This window comes from Papio anubis, chromosome 10 (assembly GCF_008728515.1).
Source record: "Papio anubis isolate 15944 chromosome 10, Panubis1.0, whole genome shotgun sequence".
Taxonomy (NCBI): domain Eukaryota; kingdom Metazoa; phylum Chordata; class Mammalia; order Primates; family Cercopithecidae; genus Papio; species Papio anubis.
This window is the reverse complement of record NC_044985.1, coordinates 6,745,447-6,767,558: the sequence shown is the minus strand read 5'-3', so window position 1 is coordinate 6,767,558 and position 22,112 is coordinate 6,745,447. Positions and strand designations below refer to the sequence as shown.

The window sequence follows — 22,112 nt, the reverse complement described above, 5'->3', positions numbered from 1 at the left end:
TCACTCAGCCACATCCTGGTCTTTATTTTTCCAAAGAGACATCGCTATAGAGATATATTACACATTACATATCTATAATTAGAGCTATATTACACATTATGTATTTTAGATATGTAATTCTAACAAGTCTAGCTGGGGGTGTCTGTGTACTTAATCTTAACTCCTGCTTAGAACTGGGAAACGTGATCCATTAGATGCAGGATGCTCTCATAAACACAGCATCTCAGGCAATGAAGCTCTTCTATGCTTCAGTGAAAATTTCAGCCTAGAGCTCTTAAACTGATGACTCTGAATCAATTTTCACTTAGGCAGAGGTTTCTTTATAGTGGCTGATTTTAAGTATACTCTGATGAAATTAACTGTTGAACACCTCTAAATACTTCTGTACTTAGGCAGAATATGTTCAGTTAGTTGTCTTTTTGCAAAGGGATATATTTCTGTATTTCTTTCTGCGTATGTGAATATACATATATATGAAAATATACACTATATATTGTATTTGGTTTTTGTTTGTTTGTTTGGCAGATTTTGGCGTATTAGAAATTTGAGGTTTGTTGTAGGAAGAATGATGTCACCTCAAAGATGCCTATATCCTTATCCCTGGAAATGGTGAATATATTATGTTATTTGGGGTTGGAGGGATGAAAGTTGCAGACAAAGTTATGATTGCTAATCTGCTGATCTCAAAATAAAGAGAATAGCCTAGATTATCTAGGTGTGCCCAATGTAATGACAAAGGTATTTTAAAGGTATATAAACTGGTCTATTTTAAAGACACTTGCACACATATGTTCGCTGCAGTGCTATTCACAATAACAAAGACATGAACTCAATCTACATGCTTATCAGTGATAGACTGAATAAATAAAATGTGGCACATATACACCATGGAATACCGCACAGCCATAAAAAGAATGGGATCATATACCCTTTGCAGGGACATGGTTAGAGCTAGAGGCCATTATCCTTAGCAAACTAACACAGGAGCAGAAAACCAAATACTGTATATTTTGACTTGTAAGTGGGAGCTAAATGATGAGAATATAGGGACACATAGCTTGGAACAATACACCCTGGGGCCTATCAGAGGGTGGAGGGTGACAGGAGGGAGAGGATCAGGAAAATCAGCTAATGGGTACTATGTTTCATACATGAGTCATGAAATAATCAGCATAACAAAGCACCACGACACACATTTACCTATGTAACAAACCTGCACATGTACCCTGAATGGAAAATAAAAGTTTTCTTTAAAAAAAGACAGAAAAAGGGGAAGGAACAATCTGTGTTCAAGCAATGCCGTGTGGGGGGGAAAAAAAAAAAAAAAAAAAAAACCCTCTTCTACCCCTTGCTGGCCTTGAGATGGGAGGGGCACAGGCAAGGAATGTGGGCAACCTCCAGGAGCTAGAAGAAGCCAGTTTCGATTCTCTCCTAGAGATTCCAGCAAGAAATGACACCCTGCTGACAAAGTTGATTTCAGCCCAGTATGATCCATTTTAGACATTTGGTCTCCAGTACTGTAAGATAATATCTCTTGTGTTGCTTTAAGGCACTACATTTGTGGTAATTTGTTACAGCAGCACTAAAAACCAACAGAAGTTTCATTTAATTAAATATGTTCACATTCTGCTATGTATACCACTAAGTACAGTTGTAAAAAACTATGGGAAATAATTAGCAATATTTCAGGGAAGAAAGAAATCAGGCCAGGCATGGTGGCTCACACGTAATCCCAGCATTTTGGGAGGCCAAGACGGGCAGGATCATTTGAGGTCAGGAGTTCGAGATCAGTCTTACCAACATGGTGAAACCCTGGCTCTACTAAAAATACAAAAAAGTTAGCAGGATGCGGTGGTGCGTACCTGTAGTCCCAGCTACTCGGGAGACTGAGGCAGGAGAATCGCTTGAGCCTGGGAGACGGAGGTTGCAGTCAGCCAAGATCATGCCAGCCAGCCTGGGTGACAGAGCTAGACTGTCTCAAAAAAAAAAAAAAAACACACACACAAGTCATTCTTATCAAGGGTTTGTTAAAGTCAGGAGGTTCACACTACCTAAGCCAAGCTGGGGTAGGGGCATTCCAGGAAGAGGAAACAGCATTTGCCAAATTCGGGAGACCACCGGTGAGCTCCCCACTCACCTTCAGTACAAATGACCGTGGGGTTTTAGGTTGTCTTGGTTTTGTTTTTTCGCTTGACTATATTATGAAATGCTGTTTCTCTTCAATTTTACGAATATCATGGCCAAAATTTTGCCTCCGTTTCTGAAGTTTAGATAAGCCTCTCAGGGCCTGCTATATCTCAGAAACAGACTCTGAAAGTTCTCTGTCTTTCTTATTCTAACATGATTGCCTTTATATGGATGGACTTGGCATGAGCCACAGCACATGACAAGCTTAATATCAATTACCAAGAACCTGGATTACTAACCAGGAATATTTACTTTGTGCCTTACAGAACCTTCAATCTCCCTTGGTCCAAAGGTGACATCATTATCTGTCTCCAAATGCTGGTTTTCTTGACCTTTTGCTTTTCCTAGTTCTGCTGACCTTGCTCACTTCCTGCACACTCACTCTCACTTTGTACCCAGAGCCACACTTTGATCTCCTTCTCCATGTCCAGGCCTTTGTCTTCTTCCCTAGGATCCTGTCTCTGCATTCCCTGCTGCTTTCCTCTCACTGCCATCTTCATCCATGGTAGAACTTCACCGTCAGGTGATTTATTTGGCCACTTCAAGAATCAACATGTCATATTCATTCTTACTCTTCAGGGGCATGTCCAAAGCCGGCAGATTCAGACAACTTTTTAACAGGATTGCCTTGATCCCCTAAAAAGGCATTGGGCTGCAAGTCACAAAACAATTCTGCTGAGAGTTCCTAAAATAAGTTTTATCAGATTTGCTCCCTTGATATGAAATCTTTTCTCTTGCAAATCTCTCATTAGAAGGTTAATATCCTACCAAGGTTGGGTAGCAAACCAGCTAAATTAATCTATATGATCATTATCATATACACGATATACATTACACACACACAATACACATTATATACATAAACACACACATACATGTATTCATGAGTTAGGGCTTGTAGTGAGTTTATTTTGATGAGAAGTGTGGACAGGGAAACCTGAAATACATGTTTCTTTCCAAAATGTGAAGCATCTCATGAGAGGATGGTGAAGGTAATTCATTCACTAATTGTTTAATGTTGGAAAATATATTAATCCGTGGGAGGAGAAATGCCAAATACTGAGGTAGAAGGAGCTCAAACAAATTTGGATCTTCTTAAAACTTTGCCTCAAATAAACCCTGTGAAATATGTATCAATTACTAATTGAAGCCAGTGGGTATTAAAAGCATCTTAGTATTTTCTATCCAAAGTAGCAAACCTTTGTTTCTTCTGTATCACTGTCTTAAACAATAATGTAAACCAATTGCACAAAAACAAATAACTATGCTTTGGATAGTTTAGATTACATTTTGATTCTGTCATCTTCAGCTTTGCCTATGATTGCTTTCTTCAGAGTGACTCCAGCAAATCCGTCTTTTCAATATTTTATTTCTTTCCATTTAAAGCATTGTAGCAAGTATTTTTGAGGCAGATCTTCCCTATGTAGTATCTCCACTCAGGTCATTGCGTTCCGTGTGGAAGAAATTTGAAAAGTTAAAAAAGAAAGAAAATTAGCACAAACCTGAAGAGTGGTAGTTAATGTGGGCCTTTGCAAATGTACTAGAAAAATTAAATATGTTGTCCTCAAATTAGCAATAATTTTCTTAATATTTTTACATTCAAAGAAGATTGAAATATCTCCCTACTTTATCACTAACATCCAACAAAAACGAAGATTAAACAATCCCTGTTACGCGAGGCAATTGTCTTGAATGCTTTCACTTTCATTTGTACATTTTCCCCTAATGTCCTGTGTCCCATCTTCTTCTGAACTTTAGATGTGTTTTATTGTTGTTGTTCTCCATACTGTAATCAATGATTGGAACTGACAATAGTTTGGTTTATCTGTCTTATACAGCTTTCTCCCTGAGGATGATGGACCTATACATATTAATTAAAAACAGCCAAATTATAGTACAATTTATAGATTAAAAAAATCAGAAAGTGCCCCATTGTTTCTCCAGTTTTGGGATGATACTGGAAAACATATGGCTGAATATTTAATCTTCCTATAATAGATAACTTCCAAGTATAAATCATGATTCCCTCTTTGTTCCTATAGCCTTTCGGTCACTCCAAAATCCATTATAACCCTTCTACTGAAGGAAAAGAACAGACCAAAGAGAAGAGATGAACTTGCCACTATCTTTTCAGTGCCTTTTGTTGTTAGTTGTTTGTTATTGTTTATGAAGAGGGTGTCACTGGAAGACTCATAGACATACTGGAATAAGTTTGCTCACAGCTTCAATGTTTACATCTCCATCCAAAAACCAAGTCCAAATTCTCTTAGTTTCAACTCCAAATTCTCGTATGAACTCATGAGCTCGTGAGTTCATAAACTCATATGAACTCTCAATGGTCCACTGCCCCTTGCCAGTCTAGGCAACTATGCCCAGAGAGTGGGGAAATCCAAACCACCAGCAAGGTTGATAAGTCTGCCTTTTGAGGTCTCTTGAATGAACTCACAAAATGTCCTCATGAAAGTTTGGTAGGTTGGTAGGGGCATTGAACGTTTTGCTGAAATGATTTTTTCCAGTCCAGGTTACGTTACTACATTGTAGCTCTGGAACCACAGAATCTTTTTTTTTTTATGGTTTTGTGTTTTTGACTAGCTGTTTCTGAGAATCCATCCTTAATGTGAAAGTTTCTTCCCTTTACTTGTAGACTCTCACATATGTTCATTCTCCTCTATGATTACCTTCAAAGTTTTTTTTTTTTTTTTTTTTTTTTTTTTTTTTTCTGCCTATATCTAGCCCTGGAGCTAAAACTCCTGGCAAAACAAAGACACATTTTCCCATTCCTTGACAATTCCTTCTTTCACTCTTCCATGTAGCCTCTCATACCTCTGCCAGGGGCTGCTTCCCTGGAAGGTCAGCCAAAGCCATGAACATCCTAAAGCAGAGTATCAAGAAGTCACCTAAAGGCAATTCAGTCATTGCAAATGTGATTCCTCGGATGTGTCCAGATATAACTCAAGTGCGCTAGAACCTATAACATTCTATGCAAATGAAAATCATTAGATTTCAGTTAGTTCTCTCCAAATAGCGTAGTTTCCTCAAAACTGGGTATCAACATGTACAAAGCATCAGCAGTCAGATTGCTAAAAACATGCCACAGTACTTTTACACTACAGGATTTGCCCTAATATGCAAAGTTGCTGACTGGCTGGAATTTCTTTTGAATTCCAATCTGACCAATGAACATATATATACAGAAAATAATTGACTTCCTGGGATTAAAGTCCTTGGAGGGGTGTGGAAGGGTCATTTTCCCCAGTGGTTCTTGTGGTGTTTCACATGCAGTATATAGTAGGAGTTAGAGAATCTTCAGATAACAGGAAGACAAAATTATGAAAGATGCATCATGAAACAAATGCCGTTTTGCTTCTATCTGTTTTTAGATTGCCTTTGACAAATGTTCAGATTTAAATAAAAGTTCCAAGACTATTAGAAAGAATTATCATATATCCTTCACTCAAATTCCCCAAATGTTAAAGTTAATGTATTTCTATATTTGCTGTATCATGGTCCCCTCTTTCAGATAGTTAGATCGATATGTGAATATATAGGTAGCTATGTCTACATTAATCTATATAATCTATCTACTACCTTCTATCATCTATTTGTCTATCTATCCATCTATATATCTATCTAATCATCTATCTATCTCTCTTTTTTACTTACGAGACTAAGTTGCAAATATAATTCTATTTTACTCCTAAATACTTAGGAGTATATTTCCTAAAATTAGGGCATTCATCCTCTTACATAAAAATAGAACACTATTAAAATCCAGAAGTAAGCACTGACAGAAGAGCATTATCTAACCTGCAGATTTTATTTGAAATTCATCAACTGTCCGAATATTGTGTGTTATAAGCCAAGGCAATCCCAATTACTGTGTTGCACTTAATTGTCATGTCTCTTCAGGATCTTTCAATCTGGAGAATTTCTCAGTCTGTTTTTGACTATTTTGACATTGACTTTTTAAATTTTATTTTATTTTAAGTTCTGGGATACTCGTGCAGGATGTGCAGGTTTGTTACACAGGTAAACGTGTGCCATGGTGGTTTGCTGCACCTATCAACCCATCACCTAGTTATTAAGCCCCACATGCATGAGCTATTTATCCTGAGGTTCTCCCTTTCTCTGACCCCCGCAACAGGACCCAGTGTGTGTTGTTCTCCTCCCTGTGTCCATGTGTTCTCATAGTTCAGCTCCCACTTACAAGTGAGAAAATGCGGTGTTTGGTTTTCTGTTCCTATGTTAGTTTGCTGGGGATAATAGCGTCCAGCTCCATCCATGTCCTTGCAAAGGACATGATCTTGTTCCTTTTTATGGCTGCATAGTATTCCATGGTATATGTGTAACATATTTTATATATCCAGGATATTGACATTTTTGATAGATATAAGACACTTTTATTTTTTAAAAATTCCCACTTGGAGTTTTTCTGATATTTTCTTGACATTAGACTATGGGTATAAATTTTGGCAGGAATATCACAGACTTGCTGTTGGTTTTTCTCATTGCATTTCATGAGGAGGCACATTGCAATGCTGACTTAAAGAATATTGTTGATCTTAACTTTGATTACCTTGGTCAGATGGCTTCTGTCAGGTTTAACTTCTGTAAAGTTTCTCTTTCTCCCTTTGCAGTTAGTAAGTAATTTGTAAGATGACACTATCAGACTAGGCAAATATTCTTTTTAAATTTTTACCCCCTAGCTTTTTTTAAAAAAAAAATTATTCATCCAATTTATTTATTTGTTAAGTAGCTATTATGTACATCAGAAATTATAAACTTAGATAGCTAGACAGACAGAAGACAGTAGCTAAGTAGATAGATAGATAACATAGATTAATCTAGACATATCTACCTATACCTTCGTGTGTGTCAAGTGTAGGAAGCAGCTAACTAATGGAAGTCTTAGATTTTCCTTTCAAATATTCTTCACTTTTTTAAAAACAGTTACTGGCCAAACCAGATTCCCTTTGGAATACATCTGGCCCACTGCTGTCTACCAATGTATGCAAATATCCTTTTTGAGGTGGCAGATACAGTCTCTTTCTTTTGAATTCCAGTCTGACCAATGAACATATACATACAGGAAATAATTTACTCATTCAGTCACCCATTCATTCAATAACATTTGAAATGACAACTATATTTCCAAGCGTTTGTATGAAGTAGAACACCAGGGCAGTAAGATTCAGAGGTTACCATCATATATGTTGAAATATGAACCCTTCTCTCATAACCAATCAGAATTAGTTTTCTCTTTATTAGAATTCCCACATAATTTTCTGTCTTGCATATATTTCTTTTTTATTAATTTTTAAAATTGTGGTAAGTTACAAATAAGGTAAGCTGTGTCATCTTGACCATTTTAAATGTGCAGTTCAGAAGTATTAAATAGATTCATGATGTTGTGAAATCATCATTGCCATGTATCTCCATAACCCTTTTCACCTTGTAAAACTGAAACTCTTTATCATTAAACAAGAGCTCCCCATTCCCTGACTCCTATCCCCTAGCAACTACCCTCTACTTCCTATGAATGTGATTACTCTAAGGATCCCTGTGTCCCAACAATTGTAGTAGGTACCAGGGATACAATAGTCAATACATAAAATATTTGACAGTTTTTTGAGAGCAGTTAAGCAATATTCACTATCATAAATAGGTATAACCTTCAACAAAATTTGAACAGAAGAATTTAACCAAAGCATCTTAAGTTAATTATAGAAAGTTGCCTGACACCGTAATTTTTTTTTTTTTTTTTTTTTTTTTTTTTTTTTTAGACGGAGTCTCACTCTGTCGCCCAGGCTGGAGTGCAGTGGCTGGATCTCAGCTCACTGCAAGCTCCGCTTCCCGGGTTCACGCCATTCTCCTGCTTCAGCCTCCCGAGTAGCTGGGACTACAGGCATCCGCCACCTGGCCCGGCTAGTGGTTTTTTTTTTTTTTTTTTTTTTTGTATATTTTAGCAGAGATGGGGTTTCACCGTGTTAGCCAGGATGGTCTTGATCTCCTGACCTCCTGATCCGCCCGTCTCGGCCTCCCAAAGTGCTGGGATTACAGGCTTGAGCCACCGCGCCCAGCCCACTAATATTTTTAATAGAAAAAATAAAATAAAATTAGCTTAATATTTACCCACAGTAGAGAATATTTAACCACCTTATGCTAAAACTACAATGACAGCATATTCTATAGACGGCAATAAGAATGAGGAGGATTTTATTGAAAAACCAAAAAATAGAAGTGTGCACTACTGTTATGTAACACAAATATGCTTGCATGTATCTGCCACGTATTTATTACTTTTACCAAGAGTTTATAATATGAAACTATTAACTATAATTCAGGAAATTCAATGCATGAGTCTAAGTTGGCAATGTGTCTTACTTACTTTAACTTTTACTATATTTAAAGTTTTAAACATTTTGATGCATTTTTATTATTTAAAAGACTAAGAGATGAAAATATAAAGATTAATATTTTCTTTTTTTTTTTTTTTGAGACGGAGTCTGGCTGTGTTGCCCAGGCTGGAGTGCAGTGGCCGGATCTCAGCTCACTGCAAGCTCCGCCTCCCGGGTTTACGCCATTCTCCTGCCTCAGCCTCCCAAGTAGCTGGGACTACAGGCGCCGCCACCACGCCCGGCTAATTTTTTGTATTTTTAGTAGAGACGGGGTTTCACCGCATTAGCCAGGATGGTCTCGATGATTAATATTTTCTAACTAAAACACTGTGTGCAATTTTACCTTATGCTCTCCTTAGGACCTGTGTGATCAATTCCTCATAGAATTTGATATGAAATAAAATATGGGAAGAAATCTATGCAAACCTGTCTTCCTTTTTAAATCTCTTAAAAGTATCCAATCCATGTGAGAAAGAAACCATTCTACCGCTATTGGAAACAAAGAGGGACTTGATAAAGACATGTGTAGAGGCATGGGATGAGAGTAGAGGAAAGGGAATTAGAAGCTCACTTCCCTAACAACCACCATTCACGAAACTCAGGTGAGACTTCCCAGGGGTTTTTCTCAGCTCTGCCTCCATTCACACAGTCTCCTCACTTCCCTTTTCATTAACATTTTCCAAATGAGATTCGACTCTACAAAGAAAGATAAGCAAAATATACGAGAAGGAAGAAATTCTAAAATTTAACTCCATGAAACTTTTAAAAAATTTTTTATCTTGATACAGAAATTTAAATTCAAATATATAATTAAACCATTAGCAGACTAAATCTAGGATTTATATCTTTCAGTTGAATAAGGAAGTGAGGGTAAGACATGATTGATAAAACTAGAAGTAAAGAAAAAAATGCAAGAAAAAATAATCAACAGAGAATGCAGAAAAAGACAAAAAAAAACCTTTACATATGAGTTTTTCATAATACTATGAGGAAGCTAGTGTGTGTGTGTGTGTGTGTGTGTGTATGAAAGGATCTTGTAAAAATCTAGCTCAATCACTTTTATAAATATAGACGTAAAAACGTGAAATAAAATATTACCAAATCTAATCCAGCAAGTCATGATCAATTACAGTGTCATAAGGGAATGCAATTTCTTCTGAAAGCATGAAATTTATTAATGTAGCTCATAATGTTAATGTATTATAGTAGAAAAAGAAACATAAACTGGATCAGTATTTCTCATCAGGGACACTGATTGCAGTTGAACATGATATTGCTATGCATGCGAAGAACCATTGGTATTTCTGCCACTTTCCAGTAAATTCCTGTCATAGTCACCAGTTACTGAAACAACCAAAAACACCGCTTCCCTCTTTCACACCACATTCAAATGCTTTCTATGGGAGACGAATACTACCTCTGGTTGAACGTTATAAGTCCAGCCAGATAGAAGCTGAAAAGCTTTTGTAAGATCTAATATCTATACTTTTTTCCAAGTATTGATAAACCAAGAACAGTTAAGTTTGTCCATAGGAGAACAATAGCAAGTATCCTTTTACAAGATGAAATGGTGAAAATGTGCTGCACTGAAGACAGAAAGAAGAAAAAGAAGGCTGATTTGACAACTAATACTCAACATTGTTGGAAATTCATGTCTATGTGAGTATAAGTATTGGGGAAAAAGTAAAACAAGCATGAATGATAGTGGATGTGATTGTCTCCCTAGCACATCAAAGAGACATATATGAATGAAAAATAAATAATTACGTGCTTGTGTGCAAGTGTCTGTGTGGGATCTAAGCCATGAAGGAAGCCAATAGAATATATAGATAAATCCATACAGCTGTCTATACATCAGCAGTGAATAATTTAAAATGGAATAAAAAGGAAAACTCGAAATGCAGTAGCAAGATATGAATACATTTAATATGGAAAAGCAAATAATAATTTGGAAGACCTGTATGAAGGAAATGTTAAACTTTACTCATGGACATAAAGAAAATTGGATTAACTTCAGAAATATTCTGTGTTCTCGGATTCTCTCCCAAATTAATCAACAATTTTAAGCAGAACTATCAGAGATAGGAACTTTGTGTGTGGTAAAACTGGCATTTCAATTCATTGGTGATAGGATACATAATTAAATGAAAAATTTTAAGTCAAATTCTTAGTGGATTTTTGCTATTTACTTTACAGTTTGACAAAATAATTCTAAATTTTACCAGGAAGTACAATCTCTGGAGAACAGATACTATTTTTAAAAGAAAACAAGTAATCAGTATTTGCCTTAGAAAATGCTAAGTTACATTACAAACGTACATTAATTATAGCAGTGTGGTATTAATATATAGGAAAGAACAGATTGTAAAGTTCGGAAACATTAAACTAAAAAGAAGCACTTAGAATATGATAAATATGGCCGGGCGTAGGGGCTCATGCCTGTAATCCCAGCAGTTTGGGAGGCGGAGGCGGGTGGATCACCTGAGGTCTGAGACATTGGAGACCAGCCTGCCCAGTACAGCGAAACCCCGTCTCTACTAAACATACAAAAAATTAGCCGTGGTGGTGCGCGTCTGTAATCCCAGCTACTCGGGACGCTGAGGCAGGAGAATCAGTTGAACTCGAGAGGCAGAGGTTGCAGTGAGCCAAGGTCATGCCACTGCACTCCAGCCTGGGAGACAAGAGCGAAACTCTGTCTCAAAAGAAAAAAAAGAAAAAAGAGTATGATAAATATGTCATTTCAAATTACTGGGGAAAGGTATGTTGTTTAAAAATAAGAAAGGAAATCAGTATATCAAAGAGATATCTGCACTCCCAAATTTAGTGAAGCATTATTTAGAATAGCCAAGATTTGGAAGCAACCTAAGTATCCTCCAGTAGACAAAGGGATGAAGAAAATGGGTCCCTGTACACAATGGAGTACTATTTAGCCATACAAAATGAGATTCTATGATTTGCAACAACATGGATGTAAATGGAGTTTATTATGTTGTAAAATAAGCCATAAACAGAAAGACAAACTTCCCATGTTCTCACTTATTTGTGGGAAGTAAACATTAAAACAATTGAACTCATGGAGCTAGGAGAATGTTGGTTCCCAGAGGCTGGGAAGGGGAAGACAGGAAAGAGAAAGAAATAGGAATGGTTAATGGGTACAAAAATATAATCAGATAGGATGAATATGATCTGGTATTTGATAGCACAACAGGGGCACTATGATCATGAATAGTTTACTGCACATTTTAAAATAGTTAGGAAAGCATAATTGAAATGTAATAACACAAAGAAACAATAAAATGCTTGAGTTGATGGATACCCCATTTACCATGATGTGATTATTAAGCATTGTATGGTTGTATCAAAATATCTCATGTATCTCATAAATATATATACCTATTATGTACCCACAGAAATTAAAAATAAAAAATTAAAGTAAAAATAAATTTAGGTCAATATTTTAAAATTAATTTCTTTTGTTTTCATCTATAGATACTTCATAATTTTCACCAAAATAACTTGTGGGTTGCATATATTTGAAAGTATAAATAATGTTCTAAATCCACTGGAATAAAATTTAGAAAGGAAATACACACAGACACACATGCATGTGTGCACATATATGTTCATAATATTGGAGATGTTTTTAAGATTCACAGTAAAGTAAAATGTGCAAAGGGAAAGACTGCTAGACCTAGCTACTTAAAAATGTAATGTTTCTTAATGGTAAGTACAGACAACAAATTAAAGACCAAAAAGTGAACTAACAAAAGTAATGAATGATTCCGATATGACAGCAAAGGGTTAATATTGCTAATATTTAGAACCTTTTAAAAGATCATTAAGGAAATAAAATGACATTATTAGAAAAATGGGCTAAGCATATTAATGGACAAAAGTTTAATGTATAAAAAAGACACGTGGAAAGACATTCATCCTCACCAGCAAAGAAATGCAAGTAAATGCCAAAAAGCCATGCTCTGCCTATGAGAGTGGGAAATATAAATAAGTATATACAGGCATACACAAGTACATACTTGTACTAATTGGCATTGATGAAAGTAATAAAAACAAACTTTCATTCGCTCATTTTTTTTTTTTTTTTTTTGATTAATGAAGAGTTCTATTGTAAGCCTTTGTCCAGAAATGTGATCTCTGTTAGGGGATTCTAAGGAAACACTAAGAGAAATAGGATATAAACGAGGACGCTTGTTGCAGCACTGTCTTAAAAAGAAAAAAAATATGGGGAACAAAATTCTGTCTCTCTGTCTCTGTCCTTGAAAACACACATGCACATAGAATTGTTTAATCACTTAATAGTCATACAAAAATGTTATACCATCATTAAAGTAACTCAATACGTTATTTCCTGACATTATGCAATCTCTTCATGACATATTGTTATAAGCAAAAGCTGTATTATGAATATAATTGCATCCAATTTTTATAAAAATGTATGCACAGAAACAATTTTGAAAGTACAGCACATGCTCACATTAACGTTTAGTATCTCTGGACTTTGAGATTATGAGTATTTTTATTTTCTTCTTAATAATATTCCATATTTTAAGTCTTTGAAATGAAAACACATTACTTTTATAATTATTAAATAATAAATTATCGATAATTCTAATTGTTTTTCTAATGAGAAGAAACAATAAAGCTATTTCCCTAAGCTTCCACAAATATGTAATGTGCCTATTTTGAATATTTTTTCATATTTTTTTTACACTTATATAATGAGTTCTATTTTTCCGTTTTTGTTCAGGCTGGCTAGAAGCTCAGAAGCTATTGTCATTTTCTAGTAAAAGATTATCTTAGTCCTCATATTTTGATTTCTTCTCTTTTCTAATTTAATATCTTTTCACACTTCAAAATTTACAATTTTCATCATTATTCCAATTACTTTCTTTTTAATATTTTTATTACAAGTCAACTCAAATTCTACTTGAAAGGAGTCAGAATATCAGGACATAGATAAGCAATGTAATAAAAAATGATGTGCTATTTCATGTCTATTGTTTCATGATTGAGTTTCACCTTCTTTCTACTCCCTGCTACACCCCAAAAAAGGAAGTAAGGTTGTGTTAGCTGGGAAGCTAAGAGAGAAAGCTTTTTTGTCTGATCACAGACAAGTTTAAGTATTTACTAGCATTGCACTGGTGCTTCAGAGATTAAGTTCCCAAAAAGTGGTCACATACGAAGAAATCAATAATAAAATATTCTGTGAGGGAAGGTAAATTCTTAAAATTTCAAAACAGTGATATTCTCTCTCCAAGTATTCCTCTTACCCCTTTTTGATAATGCCTATTTTCTTCAACCTAATAATCCTATACACTTTTTATTTAAAATGTTTTAACTTAGTTTTTTTTAACATATTAAACATTCCAGAAGGTAGGCATTATTATATCTATTTTTCATGCTAACAAAGACAGACTAAGGCAGGTCAAGTGACTTGCCCAAGATCAAATAGCTAGTAAAATAAGCAGAACTTGGTTCTGACCTCAGTTTTTTAAAAATTTTAACTATAGTTCTATTCGTCATCTATCAAGATGCATCAGCTGCATTGTCAGTGAGAAAGGTTTAAGAATTCTAAAGTTGCTCACACTGCATGGTTTCAGCTAAATTTCCAGTTCCTAACAGGATTACAATGTATGTAGCGTTAGTTCATCTTTGCAATCTAAGCTGACTTAAAATTTTAAATGACTTGATGTAGTGCTATACTCAAGAAAAGTGCTTCTTTTAGCCTGCCTTCTGATATTTATTCCTTCTGTTAGAAATTTATTTTATCTTTATTCATTGGAATTTGTTAAGATCAGTTAACAAGAAATGTATTGCTACTAAACTTCTGGGTGACATTTGCGATATGTTGAGTCATTTATGAGATCTACTTATTTTGAATATACTGATGAAGAGGTTCTCTCCAAAAATTTATTTAGGTGGAATACAGACTTTGAAGTCATGGATAACTGGGCTAATATTCTATTTCAAACAATTATTAGCTTTATTACTGTGGACAAATTCCATGTTCTTTTCAAACCTCAATTTCCTCATCTATGAAATGGGGCAATTCCCACTTCTCAAGGCTGTTGTATGGAACTAATGATAATGAAAAGGAAGCACTTAATCTAGTATTTGTCACACAGTGTGTACGAAACAAATATGAGTCTAAAAATTGAAGTAAACCGTATAAGCCTAATAGTAATATTTCTATCTGCATCAATTATATCTGCACTAATTATGTATCATAGACACTGTCTCTGCTATGGAATATGATGAGAAAGATGATGATTCTATAGGTTAGGGTCCCACCTGGAAACAAATGGTTCACTTAATATTGGCATTCAAAGAGAGTTTCATAAAGGGGCTATTTACAAAAGCGTGCACAGCAGTAAGAAAAACCCATAATGGATGGTGAAGTATCTCTTGATTGCACACAGTCACTACTGTCCTAAGGTCTGAAGGGATAATAACTGCAGCTGGAAGAGACAGCTCTCCAACACAAGCTGTGGCCCTGGTGGATCATTGAAAAATTGGTCTAATATGGAGGAAAGCAAGGATGATCACTTTCTGCATTTGTTCTGTGATCTGAATGAACCCAGTCGGATGTAACATGGCAAGACAGCTAGGTTCTATATGTCCATAGAAGACAACTTCTTGGACACTGAACAAGAGAAATGAGTCTTAGGAGTCAAGACAATAACACTTAAGCAAAAATAAGATACCATATATTAAAATTTGAAGGGAGAAAAAAAAGCTGCTCACGTGTCCTTCTCTGTGCAGTATTACCTATGGAAGCCCTTGAGTCAAACGAGCAAAAGATTATAAGTTAAACATTAAATCAAATGAAAACATATGTTATTTGAAAAATTAAAGATGGATAATAATAGTGATGAGAATAAAGAAAAAAAGAGGGTGGGGAGAATAGAGAGTTAGAAATGGTCATTGAATGGGCAAAAGAAGAAAGAGAAAAAGAAAGATCATGGCCATGGTCTCTACAAGAACTAAAAAGAAATAGATTTGGGGTGAATGTTTTACTCGGAAAAAAGTTGGGATTACTACCAACATAATTCTTGGTCTACCTCTTTGAAGTGTATCTTTCACCCAACAACCCCATATCTAACTCCCCTCTTTCAATCTTTGAACAGTGGCTTAATAGTTTGTATCCCAATGAGCCCTATGCTGATTTTTTTTTTTTTTTTTTTTTTTTTTTTTGAAACAGAGTCTCACTCTGTCACCCAGGCTGGAGTGCAGTGATGCAGTCTCAGCTCACTTCAGCCTCCTTCTCCTGGGTTCAAGTGATTCTCATGCCTCAGTCTCCCGAGTAGGTGGGATTACAGGCATACACCACCACGCCCAGCTAATTTTTGTATTTTTGGTTGAGACGGGGTTTCACTATTTTGGCCAAGCTGGTCTTGAACTCCTGAGCTCAGGTGATCCACCTGCCTCGGCCTCCCAAAATGCTGGGATTACAGGGGTGAACCCCTGCACCCAGCCTGATCATTCTGTCTCACATTGTGCTCCTGATCTCAATACCCTGTTCATTTTTTCCATCATCTGTTAACATACCATATAATTTGCTTCTTCATAATAGATATTATGAACAGCCTATCAACCCATGTAAAACTAAGCTCTAAAGGGTCAAAAATGTGTGCTTTATTCATCTATGTATCTTAAAAGTCTAATACAGTTCTGGGCATAGATTAGCTGTGGTGCTGTATAGCAGCACAACTTTGGCAAGTTCTCTTCAACATATCTAGCCCTTTTGCAAACTGATTAGTTTATTTTCCCTGCAATCAGAGTCTCCGTAAGAAAGAACGATGCCCCTTCCTTGTACAGGCTTGGCTTATTGTGAACTATGTGACCAGATATAAAAGGATTCTTATGCTGCTTAGACATTTATGACTTAGGGTAAGACATGCAGCATCTTTAACCATTTGAAAAGTGTAAGTATTAATTCTTTATTTCTCAGCCTGAGAAAGCCACCAAGTACAATGTAGGTACCAAATAAGTCATTCCAATTATTTTTTTAATTGCCTTCTACTTACGTCTGTGCTCTTGCTTCCAAATGGATCACGGATCCAAAGAACCATGAAATCTTTTGTGCCTTAATGGAGCAAACATCAGTACCATCCCTGGAGGCAACTTGTGACTGGGAAATTTTTCTCTCAGCTTTGCAACTCTGGTGCTTGAAAACCTTGGCAAAGGATCAGACATGCAGCCATGGGCTTAGATACTTATCCAAAATTACCTCCTGAACATTCTGAAATTTTCTAATTGCTAATTGCCAATCAAGGGCTGTTTTATAAGGCTTGATTCCTACCTTACTCCCTCTAATGTTAGTAGACTTTTAATTTAAACCCAGAAATGAAAACTAGTCTCAATTTTGAGCTGAGATCAGACTTTAAAAGTTTCCACTTCATTACTTTAATGCGCACGCACACACAGACACACACACACACACGTATGGGAAACCAATTTGGGCAAGGGTCATAGCACCCATTTTATTAATATTAATTCCTTAGCAGATACCAATCTTTAAATTCATGTTGGTTTTATAATATTCTTTATGTAAAATAAACAAATAAAAAGAAGTAAAATTAACATTTTTTGAAGTTATAGGTCAGAAGAAATTGAAGTTTCTCATCCAAGTATAAAAGGTTAACAACCACACTATAGAACAACCACCCAATATAGAAAAACACAGCATTGACTTTAAATAAACCATCCAAGAGATGGTGAACTTCCTTAAATGGCAAGAAATACATAGTTTTTCTTTTCTATTCTAGACTCAGATCTTTAAATATTTTTAAAATAACTGTTGTCTGTGGGAAAAGAGCAGATAAACCAAGGTTTTAGAGTTCCTTCAACAATCATAAATATATTTAACTAAAAGACTTGTTGTTATTATATCAAATGTGTCTTGGAATGGGTAATACTTACCTTTTCTATATCACTACCTCAATTATTTCTATCTCCAATCAATTACACAATGTATCTATGTTTGTTCTTTTGTGTGTGTGTGTGCACAGAAGCAGATTTGTGCAACATAATGTATAATGTAACTACTTTTCTGAGTGTTTTTTGGTGCCACGTATCACACAGATCTTCCCACGCTCTGGGGGGTATGGAATGTTCCGGCCTTTACTACTTGGTTTCTTACCTGTGGTGGGACTAGAAAAAGACAAGCAACTCAGCCTATTCAGCTTGGATTGATTAATTTTATTTATGTAAATGAAAATATGTGGCAGACAAACCAAGGACATTGCTAAAATGAGAAGGATGGGAATAACTAATAGCTGCCCATAGGGATGACTATTCCGGCTGCCTCAAAGCTAGCATCCCTTTTCACAGGCACTGAAAGTGAGGCTAGTCTTCAGTGCGCAAGTCTAGTACTGTACAAATAAGTAAGTTAAAGGGTTCGATTACTAACACAGACCCCATCTCCACCTGCTCCCTGGTCACCTCTCCTTCTGGTTATTCGCAGATAGAAAAATGTTAGATCCTGGGCCTGTTTGTCTAACCTTTTGGTTTGGAGGTCAGGAGATCAACAAAGACCAGAGAAGACAATGTCATTCAGGGCAGTTTTCATGTCTAGTTTTCTTTCCTGCTGAAAGACTTAGATAAGCTGAGGATTAAATATAACTCATGCCCTTTAGATGGTGGCACTTTCATCTACAAGAGCTTTCTAAAATTTAATGCTAACAAATGCTAAAAGCAGACATTTCCGTTCACAGCATGAAAGGAAGCATCATTACATTACAGTTTATTGGGGAAAGGGAACCTTTTGGTAGGTAAAAGAGAAGGGTTCTCCTAACCTCTTCCTACAATGTTGTTAGGTGTTATTTTAGTTTGTATATCATAATAACAGCTATGGTCTGGTTAAAATTTCTGTTTTCAAGACATAAAATCAATGATATTTTACAAAGGTTTAATAGTGGCATTTACTAAAAGGATCGTAGGTTATCTTATGGAACCTGAAGGTACAATATGATGCCAGGGTTGCTCCAGAATTCTTCATGTCTCTTTGTTTCTCGTGGTCCAGACACTGTACAATTTTCGTCAGAGGACCTTCCCTGAAAACTGTAGTGGAATTAACACATAAAGAGGTCCTCAGCCAGGTGCTGTGGCTCACGCCTGTAATCCCAACACTTTGAGAGGCTGAGGCAGGCGGATCACTTGAGGTCGGAGTTCAAGACCAGCCTGACCAACATGGAGAAACCCTGCCTCTACTAAAAATACAAAATGTGCTGGGCGTGGTGGTGCGCGCCTGTAATCCCAGCTACTCAGGAGGCTGAGGCAGGAGAATCGCTTGAACCTGGGGGGCCAAGATTGCAGTGAGCTGAGATTGCACCATTACACTTCAGCCTGGGTAGCAAGAGTGAAACTCCGTCTCAAAAAACAAACAAACAAAAAAAAGACGTCCTCCCCTGCACATATCCCCACCCAGTTGTCTATCACGCCATCTATGTTGTTTTTTTACATGGTGATTATTAATATCAGTGCATGCTTGCTTACCATCATCTGTCTCAGTGGCTCCTAAGATAACAAAAATCTTACAAGTCAAAGGGCTCTTCCTTGCTCAAAACTGTTTCTGTAGCAGCCAAAATGTGTCTTGGGCATAATGTACACTCAGTAAATATCTGTTGAGTTATTAACTTAATAACTGAAACCAAAATTGAAAAACAATTGAATGTTAGCAACTATCTCTTAGTTTACCTTCAAAGTCGTTCTTTCTTGTACTCTTTTATCTTCCTTACTCTCTTAATGTTTTCTCACTTTCACTTTGGCAGCTAATCTTTAGCCTTCTTCTTTTCCCCTTGACCTCATTCACATGATCTCTTGTCTGTTTTATTGTTATTATTATTATCATTTTAATATGTAAACAGTGTTTATTGCTCTTTGCAAGTGAGTTTTCTCTACTTTCTCCATGTAGTGGTAGAAAACAGCTTTCTCCATAGAATCCTCGTTGATAACTTCTCCAGAAAGAATGTAGACTAAATTGGGCTCCATAGGTCTCTATTACAAATTTCTGAAAGAGAAATTTTGATAGACCCAGCTTGATATTCCACATTTGATCAAATCCCATGTGTTCAGAAATGCTGTGTAAGATGCGACGGAAGCTGCTGAGCATTTCCAATGCTGAGAGGTGGAGAATCTTACAAAGAAGCTACTGTGAGTTTGAGAGAGAATTCAAAACAGTGCCTGGTACATGAATGGATTTCATCCTAATTTCGCAGAAGAAAAAAACTAAGACTTAAAAGCTAGATAAAGACTAAGCAAGTTGCAGAAATCATTAGTCATCAAGTGCCAGAGACAATTTCTAAAGTCAGGATGTTTGATTCAAGACATCTATACTTAATCATCTTGGTCTAATTATGCTGTAGAACTATCCAGAGGAAATTGAAAACCTTATGAATATGATAAGCTACCCTTCTCTTGGTTAGTTATGTTATGTGACAAAGGTGAAGGGATTTTACAAACGCAATTAAAATTCTTAATTATTTGACTTTGAAGTAATCAAAGAAAGATATCCTGGGTAGACCTGACCGGGACCTAATCAGAGGAACACTGAAATAAGGTCCTAGAAGCCTGAGAAAATTTCCAGCTGTCTTGAAAGAAGCTAGTCCCTATGCTTTCTACAGTCATGAGGTTTCAAATCTGCCAAAAATGATGTGATCTTAGAAGTGGGCCCTGCACTTCAGATGAGACCACAGCCCAAGCTGATAGCTTGATGTGAGACCCTGAGTAGAGGATTTGGATAGACTGTGTCCAGATTGCTGAGCTAGAGAAACTGTGGAATAGTGAACATTCATAGTTTTAAACTACTAATCTGCGATAATTTGTTATGCAGCAATAAACAATGAATAAATATTAAGTAAAGATAATAATGCAATCATTGGGAAAATTATATGGACGTGAAGTTCTTTTTTTATTCCTTCTCTTTCTTTCTTTCTTTCTTTCTTTCTTTCTTTCTTTCTTTCTTTCTTTCTTTCTTTCTTTCTTTCTCTTTCTTCCTTTCTTTTCTTTCTTTCTTTCTTTCTTTCTTTCTTTCTTTCTTTCTTTCTTTCTTTCTTTCTTTCTTTCTTTCTTTCTTTCTTCTTTCTTTCATTTTATTTTATTGTGGTAAGAACACCACATGAAATCTACCTTCTGATATATTTATTTTAACTATAGCATTTTGAACATGTCTTTTCTACCCCGTGAGCTTAATTTTTCTTACCTACAAAAATGAAAGATTTGGGCTTAATTTGTTTTTGTTTCTTTTTCCAGCTATCTGCTTGCAACATGATATATCTGATAAGAGAAGCTTCAAATATTGAATACTGGGGAAAGATGGAACTGTAAAAAGCATTTTCTTCCAATATCCTAAAACTCACAAGGATATGCCTTTTCTCCTCCTCAGAGCTGCCCATTGATACCTTGCTTTGCTGCTTCTGTTTATATGCCCCACCTTAAAACAAATCTCCACAAATACATTAGAGTAAATGGTTAATACTAGGTTGGAAGGCCCCATCATGAGGCTTTACAACTAGGCCAGAGATGCAGTACTTCCCTTTGGGGAAGGTAACTCTTTCTATTAATAACTTAAAGGAGCTCATTATGGAAGTCAAACTAGAATCAATTAAAATGAATAATATACTCAAAACACCTGGGGAGAAGGACCCTAATTCCAAGAACAGTAAACTTGAGAATAAAATATCATGAGATCTCATTTTCAATTAAATTATCTTGAACGGGGTTCAAACTCAGAAAGTTTGTATAATTACTAACTAAATTACTATTATCTTAATGTTGAGATTAAATATTCTCCCCTCGTCTTTGATTTCCCTCTTTTCCTGGATTCTGGTGCATACTGAAGCACCAACTGCTAACAAGGGCATTTGGTAGTAAGACTTACATCAGAAAAAGAGGATATTACTCTCTCAACATGATTATGCCGTAAGGAGATAAATACTGACAGTGCAAAATCTCTGATTTACTAGTAGAGACCACACCTACAGTAAAGCAACATATTCCTATTTAAATTTTAGAGATATTATTCTGATTGCAATGTAAAGATTAACAATGAGCAGTGGAAAAGCCTAAAGGGAGATCAGTTAAGAGAATTTTTAAAAGGCCTTAATGAAGATGATGGTGAAATAAACTGAATTAAAACAGTAGCATTGGGGGTGGAGAAAAGCATATAAATCAAAAGCCACTAGAGAGCTAAAAATGACAGGATTTGTGATTGATTAGCAAACTGGGATAATAAAGAGAAAAACAAATCAAGGTGATACTTAGATTTCTGTCTTGAAAAAAGACAAAACACCTCAGGAAGGGAGGTGGTGGGATGACCTGTATTTCTTAATTTATTTTGGAATTTGATTGCTTGTGGAACTTCTCAAATTTAGCTACTAAAGAATTAAAGCCTGCATCTAAAACTCAGGAGGTAGATCTGAGTGGAAGGATATTTGAAAAGCATCAGCATTTCAAGATGAATTGAAATTAAGGAAGTTGATTCAGTTCCCCAGGGAGAATGGGTTATTA

The 22,112-nt window shown here is 35.9% G+C and overlaps 1 long non-coding RNA gene across 5 annotated transcripts in view; it reads left to right on the top strand.

Annotated features, from left to right (window-relative positions):
- The window catches only part of LOC103877313, a 49,794-nt gene extending 28,687 nt beyond the window's left edge, over positions 1-21,107 (top strand). For 3 of the 5 annotated variants that reach the window (XR_001894517.3, XR_001894518.3, XR_001894521.3), the window contains one exon: positions 526-730. This is a non-coding gene — a long non-coding RNA (uncharacterized LOC103877313). Of the gene's footprint in view, positions 1-525; positions 731-8,944; positions 8,995-9,039; positions 9,188-20,855 lie in introns of those variants that run through there. The other 2 variants (XR_001894519.3, XR_001894522.3) reach the window with 2 other exon arrangements.
- The last annotated feature ends 1,005 nt before the right edge of the window (positions 21,108-22,112 follow it).